The sequence below is a fragment of the Cervus elaphus genome, chromosome 15, assembly GCF_910594005.1.
Source record: "Cervus elaphus chromosome 15, mCerEla1.1, whole genome shotgun sequence".
NCBI classification, from domain to species: domain Eukaryota; kingdom Metazoa; phylum Chordata; class Mammalia; order Artiodactyla; family Cervidae; genus Cervus; species Cervus elaphus.
The window spans coordinates 65,912,861-65,924,711 of record NC_057829.1 but is presented as its reverse complement, the minus strand read 5'-3'; positions in this window follow the sequence as shown (position 1 = coordinate 65,924,711).

Here is an 11,851-nt window from a genome sequence, read left to right as displayed (position 1 = left end):
TTTTTCCTGTTGTACATGTTTGGCGTTTTTCTTGGTTATATATTTAGGTGTGATCTCTGCAAATTCATGTTCCCACCTCTGAAGCTCAGATCTGAGTGCTTTGCTTTCACTATGACAGAGGATCTGGGGTTAACTTGAAATAAAGTTCAGACATTTATTGAGCACCTGCTGTCTAAGGTATTCTCACTATATTCATTCATTCAGCCAGTCATGCTACATTTAGTTAGCATATACAACTTGCTAAGGACTGGAGATAGAATAGTAGGCAAGAAAACATGACTTATAGAGTTGGGTGGGGAAATAGATATTACACAAATGGTTGCATACATATGCAATTACAATTTATATACAACTGAATTGTGCAGGTTTGATTATAATATAGACCTAATTCATTATTTTTAATAAATGTTAAAATATTTGTTTTTGGCTGTGCTGGGTCTTCATTGCTACACAAAGGGCCTTCTCTAGTTGCGGAGAGTGGGGGCTTTTTATTGTAGTGTGCAGACTTATTGCGGTGGCTTCTCTTGTTGTGGAGTACGTGCCCTAGAGCATACAAGCTGCAGTAGTTGCAGCTGGAAGGCTGAGTTGTTGTGGCTCTCAGGCTCTAGAGCGCTGACTCAGTAGTTGTGGCACATGTCCCTAGTCACCCCAAGGCATGTGAAATCTTCTGGAATCAGGAATCAAACCCACGTTCCCTTCATTGGCAGACAGATTCTTAACCACTGGACCACCATGGTAGTCCCTAGAGACACCTAGTTTAAACTTGTGTGTTAAGAAGGCCTCTCTGAGGCAGTGATCTATTGCTATCAGCTAAGACTTGAAGAACTGGGAGGACTTGGCCAGGTGAAGAGCCTGGGCCAATGAGGAAGAGGATTTCAGGTGGAGGAAATAGGCCCTGATGCTGGGAAGTGTTTAGTGGTTTGGGAGAATAGAACACCAGTGGGTTCTGAGCTTGGTGAGTGAGGAGATGTGGTGGCAGGAGAAAGAGGCTGTGGCCAGATGGGACAATGCCATGGTGTCGATGACGATGATGATGATAGCAGTTAACACTTATTCTGTACAGGTATTGTGAGAAATCCTTTATATCAATTATCTCTTTGAAAGCTGACCACTACTCGTGTTGTAGGGACTGTTGTTATCTCCCATTAACAGGAAGAAACTAAGGGCCAGAGAAGCCAAGCAATTTGCCTAAGCTCACAAAGATAGCAAGGATTTTGAATTTCCTCCAGATGTAATGGACTGTCACTGCAGGGTCTAAGGCAGGTTACAGTTAAGACCTGGTCCCTGCCCTCCTGAAACTCCCTGAACAGGGGAAAATCAGACCTGACCGCAATCTGAGTAAAAGCACACCTCAGGGAGCAGGAGTAGAAACCTGTGACATCCTTTAGACTAATAGGCAGAGAAATCTCTTTGTGTTGACCAAAGAGATCTGGGAAGACCTCTTGCTGAAGGTGAAATTGGTTGTGATTGGGAGGGAAGTAGACAGGTGACAGGTGATTCTGTCAAGAATCGACAGACATTCTAAGGGATGGCTTTAGGGAAGGTACTGAGATAGGATGGTCAAGGGAAGGAATAGCGGGTACTTTGCTGGATAGGAGAGAAGGAATCAGCAAAACTGCTCTTCATGGTCTTTCTAAATTATACAGTTTCCAAAGACAAGTTGAGAAATTTATTTTTTCTTATTGTATTTTCTTTTGGGGGGCAGTGTCCTAATTGCTAGGCCACCAGGGAATCCCCAACTTGAAAAGTTTAGACTTAATTTTATAGGGAGTGGGAAGCCACCAACAGGTTCTGAACAGAGAAGTGACTTAGGTATTTTTTTAAAGATTGGTTTGGCCTGGTATATAGAACTAGAAAAGGGGAACCAAGAAGGGGGCCATGAAGTCCATACTCTAGCAACTTAAAAAACCCAAACAAAAAGATCCTAACTTAAAAAAAAAAAAAAGATCCTAACTTATCATAAAATAAATTGAACAAGATTAAAGAATTAAATGGAAGCAAATAAAATTAGAAGGTAATAAAATGAAATAGTATTCACCAACTTTCTAGGAGTATGTGTGCAAAGTATAAACTTGTAAGATTTTAAATACCATGGAAGAAATCAGAAAGGAAAGAATGAAATAAAAAAAGGAAAAGTGATCATTTTGACTGCAAATGTATAACTTTGGTATATGTGTGTATAAATAAAAAAATAGATCCTCACTCCCTACCCCCTACCACAGCCAAAAAAACAAATGGGTGCACTGGGAAATATATTTGCAGCAAATATGATGATTTACAATCTTTTTGTACAACTATTAATGCAAAATAGTTTTTAAAAAGAGGCTCCTCAATAGATAAAAGGGTAAAGGACAATTTCAGAGGAGGAAGTATCAATACTAAGACTAAAACACATAGAAATATAGCAATTTAAATCTATTTAAATAGTATGACCCTTTTTGTCTATTAAAGTAACAAAGTTTTGTCACTTTAAAGAAGCAATGTGTGCCATTCCGTCGTTACAATGGTGGAGTTGGTAGGTGTGCACAGGCCAAACAGTGGGGCTGGACACAGGGTCGGTGGCCCAAAAAGAGTGCTGAATTTTTACTACACATGCTCAAAAATGCAGAGAGTAATGCTGAACTTAAGGGCTTAGATGTAGATTCTCTGGTCATTGAGCACATCCAAGTGAACAAAGCCCCCAAGATGAGGCGCAGGACTTACAGAGCTCACGGTCGGATCAACCCCTACATGAGCTCTCCCTGCCACATTGAGATGATCCTTACTGAAAAAGAACAGATTGTTCCTAAACCAAAAGAGGAGGTTGCACAGAAGAAAAAGATATCCCAGAAGAAACTGAAGAAACAAAAACTTATGGCCCGGGAATAAATGCCGCAGAAAATAAATGCAAATAAAAGTAAAAAAAAAAAAAATAAAAAAATAAAAAATTAATATAACTGCTTTATTGAGATATAATTTGCACACCATACAATTCACCCAGTTAAAGTGTACACAATTCAGTGGCTTTTAGTATATTCTTAAGTGTTGTGCAAACATCACCAAAACCTATTTTAAAAACATTTTCATCATTCCCAAAGGAAAACCCATACCCAATAACAGTCACTCAGTATTTTCCCCCACTATCCCAGCCCCAGGAAACTATTAATTCACTGTATGTCATTTTAAGTTTACCTTTTCTAGGCATGTCATATAAATGGATTCATACAATATATGGTCTTTTGTGCCTAGCTTCTGCCACTTACCAGAATATTGTCAAGTTTCATCAATGTTGTCTCATGTATCACTGTTTCATTTCTTTTTACTGGCAAATATAATTTTTCATTGTATGAATATACTACATCTTATTTATCCATTCATCAGTTGCGGGACATTTGGATTTTTTTCTTCTTTTTGTCTGCTATGAACATTTGCATAGACATATTTGATTAGATACGTATTTTGATTTCTCTAGGGTATATACCTAGGAGTGGAATTGCTGGGTCAAATGGCAACTCTATGTTTAACCTTTTGAGCAACTGCCAGACTTTTTTCTAAAGTGACTGCACCACTTTACAGTTCCATTAGTAATATATGAAGATTCTGATTTCTTTATATCCTCCCCAACACTCGTTATCATCTGTCTTTTTTTTTTAACCGGAATCATTCTGGAGTGTGCAAAGTACCATCTCATGATGGTTTTGATTTACATTTCAATGATAACTAATGACATTGAGCATCTTTTAATAGCCATTTATGTATCTTCTTTGGAAAAATGTCTATTCAGATCTTTTGCCCTTTTAAAATTCTTTGAGGTTTTTTTTTTTTGAGTTATAGATAATATACAATGTTGTATTAATTTCAACTCTACAGCCAAGTGTTTCAATTATATATATTCTTTTTCAGATTATTTTATTGAGTTCTAAGAATTATTTATATATTATAGACATAAGTCTTTTATCAGATATTTTATTTGCAAATGTTGTCTCCCATTCTGTGGGTTGTCTTTTTGTTTTTTGAGGGTGTTTTTTAAAAAAATATTTATTTACCTGGCTGCACCAGGTTTTAGTTGCAGTATGCAGGATCTTCGATCTTTATTTGGCATGCAGGATTTTTAGTTGCACCATGTGGGATCTATTTCCCTGACCAGGGATCGAACCCGGGACCCCACATTGGGAAGTCCCTGACAGTGTCTTTTGAGGCAGAAAAGTTTTAAACTTTGATGAAGTCCAAATTATTTATTTTTTCTTTTGTTGCTTGTGATTTTGGTGTACTTGGTAAACTTTGCATTGAAGTATAACATACAGAAAAGTACACCTATCATAAAAATACAACTTTAAAAATTTTCTCCAATTGAACACACAAACTGAACCAGCACTGAGATCAAGAAGTAGGACATTACTAGCAACCTAAAATCTTCCTCATGACCCTTCCCCATCATTTTCCCTCTCCGAGCATAACCACTGTCTTATTTTTTAATGCCATGATTGGTTTTATCTGTTTTTTGAAGTATATAAATTGAATCATACTAAAGAGGCAAAGATTTTCAATGATCCTACCCAATACTGGGCAGGATGTGAAGAGACTTAGAATCTCATATACTTTGAATAAACTAATCTCTCAGAAAAGCAACTTGTATCATTGTGCACAACCTTTGGCCCACTAATTTCATTTCTGGGATTCACAGCATTAGCTATAGAAAGTTTGCAAACTCCAGAAAGTGATGGATAGGAGAATGGCTTGGTTAACTGTGGGACATCCTAATAACAGAATGCTATATAGCCATCAAAATGATGCTTACCAAGAGGTTAAAAGAATGAAAAATACATTTATGATCAGTGTTAACTGAAAAAGTAGGATGATAAATTATCATTCTATAAATGATAATACAGAATGGCTACAATTCTATAAAAGGTCTGTGCCTGGGGAAAAAAATACATGGGAAGAAGGTACAATGGTGACAATTAGGTGATTGCATTCTATGTGGATTTTTCTTCTCTTTGCCATTTTTCAGACTTTCTTTAATGTACTCATGCTACCTTTATAACAACAAATACTAACCATAAAAGAGATGGAATCCTGGTGGGAAGTAGCAAAGACCTGAATTAAGAAGTATGTGTGGGACTGGGAGAGAAGCAAGAGAACAGATACAATCTGGCTGCCTACTGAATATGGGGCGGGAATAGGGGGGAAGGATGGAAGGCAATATTAAGGTTTAGAGGAACTGAGAGGACACGTGTCATGAACAAAAATAGGGATCCCTAAAGTAATCACAGCACAGTGGTTCAGAGAACAGGCTCCTGCCAGAGACACTTCGTTTTTTGAATCCTGGGCCAACCACTGATGAGTGGGTAATCCTGAACAAGTTATTTAATCTCTTTGAGATTGTTTCCTTCATCTCTAAAATGGGGATAATATTAGTACCTGTCTTAGAGGGTTGTTAAAAGGAGTAAATGATAGAAAGAATTTGGAAAATGGTTGGCACAGAGTAAACTTTCAGTGAAGATTACCTCTTGTGATATGCCCAGAGGCCCTGGGAGATGGGTGGGGGTAGGTGGAGTGGGGCTAAGACTTCTTAGCCCCCAGCCACCAGTCAGACCAGAAATGGTCCCTCTACCTCCCGTCTTTCAGCCTGCTCAGTGCCTGGAGGTCACCCTAGGAGATGCTCCAAAGCCCACAGGAGTGAGAATGGCTGGGATCCTGAAGTGGGAGATGTGGAAGGATTGGTTTGGAGGAATGGGAGCATTAAGAGCTCAGGTCAGTTCAGTCACCCAGTTGTGTCTGATTCTTTGTATCCCCAGGGACTGCAGCACACCAGGCTTCCTTGTCTATCACCAACTCCCAGAGCTTGCTCAAACTCATATCCATTAAGCCAGTGATGTCATCCAACCATCTCATCCTCTGTCGTCCCCTTCTCCTGCCTTCCATCTTTCTCAGCATCAGGGTCTTTTCTAATGAGTCAGTTCTTCACATCAGTGGCCAAAGTATTGGAGCTTCAGCTTCAGCATCAGTCCTTCCAATGAATTTTCAGGACTGATTTCCTGTAGGGTTGACTGTTTTGATCTCCTTGCTGTCCAAGAGAGTCTCAAGAGTCTTCTCCAACACCACAGTTCAAAAGCATCAATTCTTTGGCGCTCAGTTTTCTTCGTGGTCTAACTCTCATGTCCATACATGACTACTGGAAAAACCACAGCTTTGACTATCTGGACCTTGCTGGCAAAGTAATGTCTCTGCTTTTTAATATGCTGTCTAGCATAGCTTTTCTTCCAAGGAAGAAAGCTTTTAATTTTATGGCTGCAGTCACCTAACAAACTGTAAATTGAGTAGGCCAGCCTAGTGGCAAAGCAGAGAGGCTCTGAAGCACCCCATCAGAGCCCTCCTGTCCCATGTTGGTACATCAGGATGCTTTCTGGATGATCGAAGGAGGACACGGGCTTCCCTTGTGGCTCAGCTGGTAAAGAATTTGCCTGCAATGCAGGAGACCTGGGTTCAACCCCTGGGTTGAGAAGATCCCCTGGAGAAGGGAAAGGCTACCCACTCCAGTATTCTGGCCTTTAGAATTCTATGGATTGTATAGTCCATGGGGTTGCAAAGAGTCAGACACGACTGAGAGACTTTCACTTCACCAGGAGGGCACAGCAGAGGCTGTCTCCCATTGTCCAGGAGGTGCAGGCTAATTGGGTCCATCTGTCTCACCACTCTGCCTCCTCTCCCACTTAGACCCAGACTTGTGAGAGCTTAAAAAACAAGGACAGCCAGTGGGACAAGACAAGAAGATAAGGGGAGCTCCGTTTGCAAGTTTGGCCTCCGGAGACCACCCTGCCACCACCCCTCCCCTTCCCCAACAGGAAGTAGGATATGTGTATGGAGAGCTACCTGGATATCTGGCTGCAGCCGAAGACCACATTCCTTCCAGTCCCCCTCCCAGGTTTTGAGATATGAGGCTGACTACATAATTGTACCTGGTGCTTGCTTTCATCTTCGATCTTGTAACCTTCCTGTCCTGATTTCACCAGCTGCTTAGGTGAGTTCTGCAGGTGCTGTTTGTTCCAACAGTCCAGTTCCCAGCACCACATATCTGCCTGCTTCCTGCCAGGCTTGAGAACGCTCCTCTTGTTTGTTGCCCTTTCCCTCCCCAGTACCCACCCCTCTCATCTGAAAGCTAGTCCCTCCTGGTCAGGAGTCACCTTTGGTCTCCTCAGGAAGTTCCCATCATAGCCTGTAACCCCTCCCTGCCTTGTGCAACTTGCTCCCCACTTTTGTTGCAGGAAGTGGGACCCCTTCCAGGGCCCGAAACTGGGCTCTTGTCTAAACTTGGAAATGAATTGTCCAAGGAGACACATGTGCTGACAAAGCAAGAGATTTTATTGGGAAAGGGCACCTGGGCAGAGAGCTATATAGGGTAAGGGAACCCAGGAGAACTGGTCTGCCATGTGGCTTGCAGTCTCAGGTTTTACAGAGATGGGATTCGTTTCTGGGTTGTCTTTGGCCAATCATTCTGACTCAGAGTCCTTCCTGGTGGTGCATGCACTGCTCGGCCAAGATGGATGCTAGCAAGAGGGACCCTGGGAGGTGGACGCACATGTGGTGCCTCCTTTTGACCTTTCTCAAACTTTTCTGGTTGGTGGTGGCTTATTAGTTCCGTGTTCCTCACCTGGACCTCCTGTCATAAAACAACTGATGCAAATAGTTACTAGGGAGCCTGGCCAGGGTGGGCAGTTTCAGTCAGTGTGCTTCCCCGAACACTTTCACCTTCTCGGCCCCATCTCTCCAAGAAACATCCCCTTTCATTACATAGAGCTCCCAGAACCCAGCCCCTGCCTGTACCCTGGTTCCTCTCATCTGCCTCTGACCCTTTTTCCATTTTTCTCTTTTATCCCTGACCCCTCACCTCTAGCCATCTTCTCCTAACTTCCACACCCCTAACTGTTCTCCACTGACCTTCTCACCCTTTCAGCACATTCTGACCTGGATTTGAGTTCTTTTCCCCTCTCCCTCCTGCCTGGTCTCCCCAGGGGCTGGAACATCTGCAGCTTATAAACAGTAAGCAGCTGTAGGAGACCATTTGCTACAGCAGCAACGCCCTCGGAAATAACATGTACAACCTCCACACCTTCCTCAAGTCCATCCTTCAGGCCCAGAGGGGACTTAACCCTCCCTCCACCCCTGGGAATTTCTCTCTGAGTCCTGGACTCTGATCCCACCCCCACTCCAGAATCCCAGCCTCCCAGAGAGCCTGAGTCACACATGGGAGTGTCAGATTCCAGGCATCACAGTGACAGATGTGAGACATCAGCCCACCCAGTCTCATCTCTCTGTCCCTTCTCCTGAGATTTCTGGACAGGAAACCCTCTTCCCCCCAAATTTTCCCTTACTCCTGGTATCCTGACCCTGTTCCCTCTAACTCCCAGGACACAGATGTAAACACTATCTCCTGGAAAGGAGACCATCAGAAAAATCCAATCCAACCTGCTGGGCAAGATGGAAGCAGCCTGCATGGAACTAGGAGGGGCTGGGAGAACTGGTGGCCAATTATCATCCTGTCTCCCCCGGATTTCAGGCCCTTGCTAGGGATCAGCATGTGGATCATCCTCCATGGGTATCTCCATTATGTTTTTTTAACACCAGCAAGCAATTCTTCCACACCAGCTAGGTGTCCTACACTATCTACCTGGAGACGGCATCTGATCCCACAAGTTAAGAGCTCAGTCCCACTTTGGATGCCAATCATAAGTCCAGGTTGTGACCTGTGCTTCTGACTGACTGGTTATTGATTGGATGTTCCCATACCTCCCTCCTTCGTTTGATTAATTTGCTAGAGTAGCTCAGAGAACTTAGGAAATCAGTTTACTTACTAGATTACCAGTTTATTACAAAGGATATTAAAGGATATGAATGAACAGCAGGTGAAGAGATATATATAAGGTTCTGGGAGGGTCCTGAATGCAAGAGCTTCTCTCCCAGTGGAGTTTGGAGTACACCAACTTTCTGCCCTGTGGATTCATTCTGGTTCCCCAAGCTGGGAACTCTCTGAATTCAGTCCCTTGGGGTTTTTTTTTGAAACCTTATTACATAGACTTTGGTGGCTCAGACGGCAAAGAGTCCGCCTGCATTGCAGGAGACCTGGGTTCAATCCTTAGGTTGGGGAGATCCCCTGGAGGAGGGCATGGCAACCCACTCCAGTATTCTTGCCTGGAAAATCCCTGTGGACAGAGGTGTCTGGCAAGCTACAGTCCATGGGGTCACAAACAGTCAGGCTGAGCGACTAAGTTTTTTTTTAATTACATAGACACGACTGATTAAATCATTGGCTATTGGCAATGGTTTCAACCTCCAGTCCCTCTCCCTTCCTGGAAGTCAGGGGCAGAACTGGAAGTTCCAATCCTCTAATCACAGGTTGGTTCCCCTGGCAACCAGCCCCAACCTTAAGGTACTTTCTGAAAGTCACTTCATTAACATAAACTCTGGAGTAGTTGAAAAGGGTTTGTTATGAATATCAAAACACATTTCTTAGACAGCTTTATCAATTAAGAAGCTCCAAGGATTTTAGGAGTTCTGTGCCAGAAATGGAGATGAAGACCAACTAAACATTTCTTATTATAAATCACAATATCTCAGCATCAAAAGCCCATGCTGGAATCCTTTTCTGAGCAGATTGAGAGTAAGAAAGATAGGTTTTGGGGGGTGACTGTGGGCAGGCAGCCCAACCCACGCTCAGCAAGAAGCAAGCCCACAGTGATAGCAGCCAGGCCCCCCTAGCTGGATGAACAAATGCTTGGGAGGAAGGTGCAAAAATGAGGCTTGCATCTTGCTTCCACCTCTATGGAGCTGGATCGTAGACACGTTTTAACTGAGGACCAGTATAGACATCTACACTCAGCAAAGAACGATTCCATTTTGAACAACTGGCAGGTTGAGAAGAGAGTTGGCATCTCAGTTATACTAAGTGTGTGTTCAATGATTCAAGCATTTTTCACACAACATGGACCTTATAAGCATGCCAACTTCCAAATCTGGTACTCAACCACTGAAACAGCAGTCGGTTCCAAACTGGCTGAGCGGGACTTACTGAGAGGTCAGCTCTGCCTTATTTTACAGATGATTGAAAGAATGATCATGTTTTGACTATATGATTTAATTTTTGACCTATATGTTTATTTTTAAAAATAATTTTATTTATTTATTTTTGGCTGCACTGGGTCTTCATTGTTTTGTGTGGGCTTTCTTGAGTTGTGGTGAGCAGGGGCTACTCTTCATTACAGTGCGTGGACTTATTGCAGTGGCTTCTCTGGTTGTGGAGCACAGACTCTAGGTGTGAGGGCTTCAGTAGTTGCAGCATCTGGGCTCAGTTGTGATGTTCAGGCCCTGGAGCCCAGGCTCAGTAGTTGTGGCCAATGGGCTTAACTACTCCTCAGCATGTGGAATCTTCCTGGACCAGTACTCAAACTGGTGTCCCCTGCACTGACAGGTGAATTCTTATCCATTGTGCCACCAGGGAAGTTTGCTCTATGTTTACTTTAAAATCGCATCTCCTGGTATAGTATAATTCTGTTGTAGTTACTTTGTGACCCTTTTTCCATCATTTATTCTCTGAGCCTCAGTTTTCTCCAGTGTAAAACAGTTAGAGGAACTGACCTTAGAGATTCCTAAGGTTCCTAACTATTAGTGCCCTCCAAATGACATGTATAGAATTTATATCTTACAGGTAAGTTCTTCCACATTCATTCTCTATTTTTTTGTTGTTTTTTTTCTTTTTGTTTTTTCATTCTCTCTTTTAATCCTCAAAACTGTTTTATAATCTAGATACTATTCATTTTCCTCTCTTATGACTGAGTACATTGAGGCTCAGAGAGCTTAAGAAAGTTATTCAAGGTTGCACAGACAATAGGTGGTAAAGGCAGAATTAAATCCTTGTGAGTTCATTTCCCGTGTGTCTCCAGGTAACCTTCTAACAGTTAGGAGGAATGCCCCAACTGTTAGAAGGGCAAGCCGGCTCTCTTGAAGTGTTGGGGCTAGTTAAAATGCAAGGATGTTATACTTACATATGTACCTCCTTTGCTTTATAAGTTTCAGTGCTCTTCGTCCTTTGTTCACATGCCTGTGTTTCCTAAGTACTAAGTTAAACTCCTGCTGCTAGGGCAGTCCACACATGGCTGGGGGACCTATCCTGGAGCTGAGAGGGGTTTCCCAGGTCCACATGGGAGGGGGAAAGGTGTTAACCTAACGGCTGTAGGCCTGTCTCTTTTCTAGTCCCAGGTCTTTCACCTGCTAGCCAAGGATCCAGCTTTCCTGTTTGCCACTTACTTTTCTCTGTAATATGGGCATCATAACTGCTGCTCTGTGGGCTTCAGACGGTCAGAGGAAGTGACTGACAGAAGGTGACAGGGAGGTACTTTGAGGTGTGAAATGCTCTTTCAGTGTGTGTGTGTGTGTGTATGTGTCTGTGTGTATTGAGGAGAGGTAGAAGTTATCCACAGAATCTCCAGGACTGTAGCCCCAGCTAGGCCTGGCAGAGCTGTTCCTCCTCAGGCTGAGGTCAAAGCCAGGTCCTCTTCCCAGTATCAACACCAGAGCCTGGGTCCTGTTTATTGTTCTCGGCTCCTCTCCTAGCAACCAAAGTGTTGAAGGTTTTGCAAGCAATGGGGACCTTGCCTCTCAGCTCACTAGGAAGAGGGGCCAGAGCTTCAGACTCTGGGCAGCAGCCTGATAGCACTCTGGACAGGTGCACAGAGCTCTGCCAGCAAGTGCAAGTTCATTGCCTGAGTCTTGACCTCAGCCTTAGCCTGGTAAGGGGGCCTCCCATGACTTTTAGCCTTTTATTGCTACCCTAAGTTTGATGCAGAAAAGACAGCCTCCACCCAAGATATACATCCTG